We start from the raw sequence: 5,318 nt of genomic DNA on the forward strand, positions 1-5,318 counted from the left end.
TCAGTTCAGGCAGAGCCTCAGCACCTCTCAGTTCAGGCAGAGCCTCAGCTCTTGCACCTCTCATTTCAGGCAGAGCCTCAGCTCTTGCACCTCTCATTTCAGGCAGAGCCTCAGCCTCTGCACCTCTCCGTTCAGGCAGAGCCTCAGCATTTGCACCTCTCAGTTCAGGCAGAGCCTCAGCCTTGCCCCTCTCAGTTCAGGCAGAGCCTCAGCCTCTGAACCTCTCTGTTCAGGCAGAGCCTCAGCTCTTGCACCTCTCTGTTCAGGCAGAGCCTCAGCCTTGCCCCTCTCAGTTCAGGCAGACCCTCAGCCTCTGCACCTCTCCATTCAGGCAGAGCCTCAGCTCTTGCAGCTGTCAGATCAGGGAGGACCTCAGCCCTTGCACCTGTCAGTTCAGGCAGAGCCTCAGCCCTTGCACCTGTCAGTTCAGGCAGAGCCTCAGCCCTTGCACCTATCAGTTCAGGCAGAGCCTCAACCCCTGCACCTGTCAGATCAGGGAGGACCTCAGCCCTTGCACCTGTCAGTTCAGGCAGAGCCTCAACCCTGGCACCTGTCCGTTCAGGCATATCCCCAGCCCTTGCCCCTCTCAGTTCATGCAGAGCCTCAGCCGTTGCACCTGTCAGCTCAGGCAGAGCCTCAGCCCTTGCACCTTTCAGTTCAGGCAGAGCCCCAGCCCTTGCACCTGTCAGATCAGGGAGGACCTCAGCCCTTGCACCTTTCAGTTCAGGCAGAGCCCCAGCCCTTGCACCTGTCAGATCAGGGAGGACCTCAGCCCTTGCCCCTCTCAGTTCAGGCAGAGCCTCAGCCTTGCCAGTTCAGGCAGAGCCTCAGCCTTGCCCCTCTCCGTTCAGGCAGAGCCTCAGCCTCTGCACCTCTCCGTTCAGGCAGAGCCTCAGCCTCTGCACCTCTCCGTTCAGGCAGAGCCTCAGTTCTTGCACCTCTCAGTTCAGGCAGAGCCTCAGCCTTGCCCCTCTCAGTTCAGGCAGAGCCTCAGCCTCTGCACCTCTCAGTTCAGGCAGAGCCTGAGCCCTTGCCCCTCTCAGTTCAGGCAGAGCCTCAGCTCTTGCACCTCTCAGTCCAGGCAGAGCCTCAGCTCTTGCACCTCTCCGTTCAGGCAGAGCCTCAGCCCTTGCACCTGTCAGTTCAGGCAGAGCCTCAGCCCTTGCACCTGTCAGTTCAGGCAGAGCCTCAGCCCTTGCCCCTCTCCGTTCAGGCAGAGCCTCAGCCATTGCACCTCTCCGTTCAGGCAGAGCCTCAGCCATTGCACCTGTCAGTTCAGGCAGAGCCTCAGCACCTCTCCGTTCAGGCAGAGCCTCAGCCTCTGCACCTCTCCGTTCAGGCAGAGCCTCAGCTCTTGCACCTCTCAGTTCAGGCAGAGCCTCAGCCCTTGCCCCTCTCAGTTCAGGCGGAGCCTCAGCCTTGCCCCTTTCAGTTCAGGCAGAGCCTCAGCCTCTGCACCTCTCCGTTAAGGCAGAGCCTCAGCCTCTGCACCTCTCTGTTCAGGCAGAGCCTCAGCCTCAGCACCTCTCCGTTCAGGCAGAGCCTCAACCCCTGCACCTGTCAGATCAGGGAGGACCTCAGCCCTTGCACCTGTCAGTTCAGGCAGAGCCTCAGCCCTTGCCCCTCTCCGTTCAGGCAGAGCCTCAGCCATTGCACCTGTCAGTTCAGGCAGAGCCTCAGCACCTCTCCGTTCAGGCAGAGCCTCAGCCTCTGCACCTCTCCGTTCAGGCAGAGCCTCAGCTCTTGCACCTCTCAGTTCAGGCAGAGCCTCAGCCCTTGCCCCTCTCAGTTCAGGCGGAGCCTCAGCCTTGCCCCTCTCAGTTCAGGCAGAGCCTCAACCCCTGCACCTGTCAGATCAGGGAGGACCTCAGCCCTTGCACCTGTCAGTTCAGGCAGAGCCTCAACCCCGGCACCTGTCCGTTCAGGCAGAGCCCCAGCCCTTGCCCCTCTCAGTTCATGCAGAGCCTCAGCCGTTGCACCTGTCGGCTCAGGCAGAGCCTCAGCCCTTGCACCTTTCAGTTCAGGCAGAGCCTCAGCCCTTGCACCTGTCAGTTCAGGCAGAGCCTCAGCCCTTGCACCTGTCAGCTCAGGCAGAGGTTCAGCCCTTGCACCTGTCAGTTCAGGCAGAGCCCCAGCCCTTGCACCTGTCAGCTCAGGCAGATGTTCAGCCCTTGCACCTTTCAGTTCAGACAGAGCACCAGCCCTTACACCTGTCAGATCAGGGAGGACCTCAGCCCTTGCACCTGTCAGTTCAGGCAGAGCCCCAGCCCTTGTACCTGTCAGTTCAGGGAGGACCTCAGTCCTTGCACCTGTCAGTTCAGGGAGGACCTCAGCCCTTGCACCTGTCAGCTCAGGGAGGACCTCAGCCCTTGCACCTGTCAGCTCAGGGAGGACCTCAGCCCTTGCACCTGTCAGTTCATGCAGAGCCCCAGCCCTTGCACCTGTCAGTTCAGGCAGAGCCTCAACCCTTGCACCTGTCAGATCAGGGAGGACCTCAGCCCTTGCACCTGTCAGTTCAGGCAGAGCCCCAGCCCTTGCACCTGTCAGTTCAGGCAGAGCCCCAGCCCTTGCACCTGTCAGATCAGGGAGGACCTCAGCCCTTGCACCTGTCAGCTCAGGGAGGACCTCAGCCCTTGCACCTGTCAGTTCAGGCAGAGCCTCAGCCCTTGCACCTGTCAGCTCATGGAGGACCTCAGCCCTTGCACCTGTCAGTTCAGGCAGAGCCCCAGCCCTTGCACCTGTCAGTTCAGGGAGGACCTCAGCCCTTGCACCTGTCAGCTCAGGCAGAGCCCCAGCCCTTGCACCTGTCAGCTCAGGCAGAGGTTCAGCCCTTGCACCTTTCAGTTCAGGCAGAGCCCCAGCCCTTACACCTGTCAGATCAGGGAGGACCTCAGCCCTTGCACCTGTCAGTTCAGGCAGAGCCCCAGCCCTTGCACCTGTCAGTTCAGGGAGGACCTCAGCCCTTGCACCTGTCAGTTCAGGGAGGACCTCAGCCCTTGCACCTGTCAGCTCAGGGAGGACCTCAGCCCTTGCACCTGTCAGCTCAGGGAGGACCTCAGCCCTTGCACCTGTCAGTTCAGGCAGAGCCTCAGCCCTTGCACCTGTCAGTTCAGGGAGGACCTCAGCCCTTGCACCTGTCGGTTCAGGGAGGACCTCAGTCCTTGCACCTGTCAGTTCAGGGAGGACCTCAGCCCTTGCACCTGTCAGCTCAGGGAGGACCTCAGCCCTTGCACCTGTCAGCTCAGGGAGGACCTCAGCCCTTGCACCTGTCAGCTCAGGGAGGACCTCAGCCCTTGCACCTGTCGGCTCAGGGAGGACCTCAGCCCTTGCACCTGTCAGCTCAGGGAGGACCTCAGCCCTTGCACCTGTCAGCTCAGGGAGGAGACCATAGTTTGACCCCTAAAGAGCACTAGCAAGGGCCTGTGGGCTGTAATCTCCAGGTTATAATAATGCCCCTGGGCAACAGCAGCAGGAATCTCGCCGACATGCACCCACATAAAATCCCCAAAGCAAGGGCCAAACGCGAGCATGGTCCGCGGACTACAATCTCCGTGGGGGGGGGGGGGCGGAGAGAGGGGGGTAATGAATGTAGTGACTTTACTACAACCCCTCCCCCCCTCCAATGCCCTGGACAAACGAGATCCCAAGTTGTTCGAATCTGAAATCACATGTAAGAACCCTAAATAAACTCAATCCAATCGTACAGGGAGTGTGTACATTGTGAGCAAAGGAAATGTGGAAAAGAAACACAAATAACTTTACAATTCATTTAATTTGGGAATTCAATTAATTTAATTCCCCGACTCTCCCCGTCGGGGAATGTCTCCCGCGTGACAGGCGGGGATACTGACCACTATACTAACGAGGACCGCTGGGGCTCGAAGCGGAAAAGCCCTATATGAAGAGGAGGCGGGTCATGAGCAGCCACGGTGCGCTATCATAGGCTGCCCATAAAGCCTCCCAAAGAGGAGGCGGGGCGTGAGCAGTCACAGTGCGCTATCATAGGCTGCCCATAGAGCCTCCCAAAGAGGAGGCGGGTCATGAGCAGTCACATTGCGCTATTATAGGCTGCCCATAAAGCCTCCCAAAGAGGAGGCGGGGCATGAGCAGTCACAGTGCGCTATTATAGGCTGCCCATAAAGCCTTCCACAGAGGAGGCGGGGCGTGAGCAGTCACAGTGCGCTATTATAGGCTGCCCATAGAGCCTCCCAAAGAGGAGGCGGGGCGTGAGCAGTCACGTCCCTCTCTGATTGGGTGTCAGTCTCCGTCCCTTCACCGGAGGAGGCGGTGCATGAGTCACAACAGCCCTCTCTGATAGGCTGCCAGCCACCGTCCCTCACTCAAGGAGGCGGCTAGGCTGCCAGCCACCGTCCCTCACTCACTCAAGGAGGCGGCGCATGAGCAATAATAGACTTGTCTGATAGGCTGCCACCCACCGAGGAGGCGGGGAGTCAGCCACCACGGGCCTATCTGATAGGCTGCCAGCCATCGCCCGCCCCCTTTCGGGCACACCAGACAGGTTGCCGAGCAGCGGAGCAGGGGTACTCTGTGGTGTGTGACTTTGCAGGAGGCGGCGGGGGGCGCACCGGGTCATTGGTACCTGGTGTGCGAGTACCACCCGTGCTGTGTCTTGGTGTTCCGCCCTGTCGGGACTCCCATGACGACGTTTGTTATTCTCGTGCCTCAGTTCTTTCGCGCCAGTGGTGTCGTTTTCTATAATTACGAGGGGGTGTGGGTAGGTCAATGGTAGTGTAAATAAATATGTTCTCTTCAAAGTTCAAAACGTTCTGCCGAAACCCGGGATCGAACCAGGGACCTTTAGATCTTCAGTCTAACGCTCTCCCAACTGAGCTATTTCGGCTGAGGAGTGGAGTCCGCGGATCTGGATGGAAGATGTGGTAAGTGCACAAGGAACAGGTGAAAGTGTGCACACACCTCTAAATGAAGGAGCATGTAGCCAAGGACAGGGCTACAGCATAGGGGAGCCATGCAAAACCATGCAACTACCTACACATAGGCAGTGTGTATACACAGGAAGCAAGACTAGGGACATTGGCCATATGCACATTATGCACGCAGGAAAACACCTATCCCCAAGGGTAAGATGAGGAGGGGTGGGGAGCTCAGGATCCCTGAACTGGAAGGACAGTCACAGCTGGGAAAACAATACAGAAATAGGCTACACATATATCATGAACAAAACAGGCACATCACATCTTAAAAACAGTATCTCAAGAAGCATCACTAAATAGAGAAAGACAAACCCACATCTGAGTAGTTGGAGGGGCCCTGCTGGTGCATTGAGCAGGTGTGGTGAG

General features: G+C 58.5%; 1 non-coding gene across 1 annotated transcript; it reads right to left on the minus strand.

Moving 5' to 3' along the window:
* Positions 1 to 4,788: 4,788 nt before the first annotated feature.
* On the minus strand, positions 4,789 to 4,861 carry TRNAF-GAA (transfer RNA phenylalanine (anticodon GAA)). The gene has a single exon. It is a non-coding gene; the product is annotated as a tRNA-Phe (tRNA).
* Between the last annotated feature and the right edge of the window lie 457 nt (positions 4,862 to 5,318).

This window comes from Ambystoma mexicanum, chromosome 10, assembly GCF_040938575.1.
Source record: "Ambystoma mexicanum isolate Mex_15411 chromosome 10, UKY_AmexF1_1, whole genome shotgun sequence".
Lineage (NCBI taxonomy): Eukaryota > Metazoa > Chordata > Amphibia > Caudata > Ambystomatidae > Ambystoma > Ambystoma mexicanum.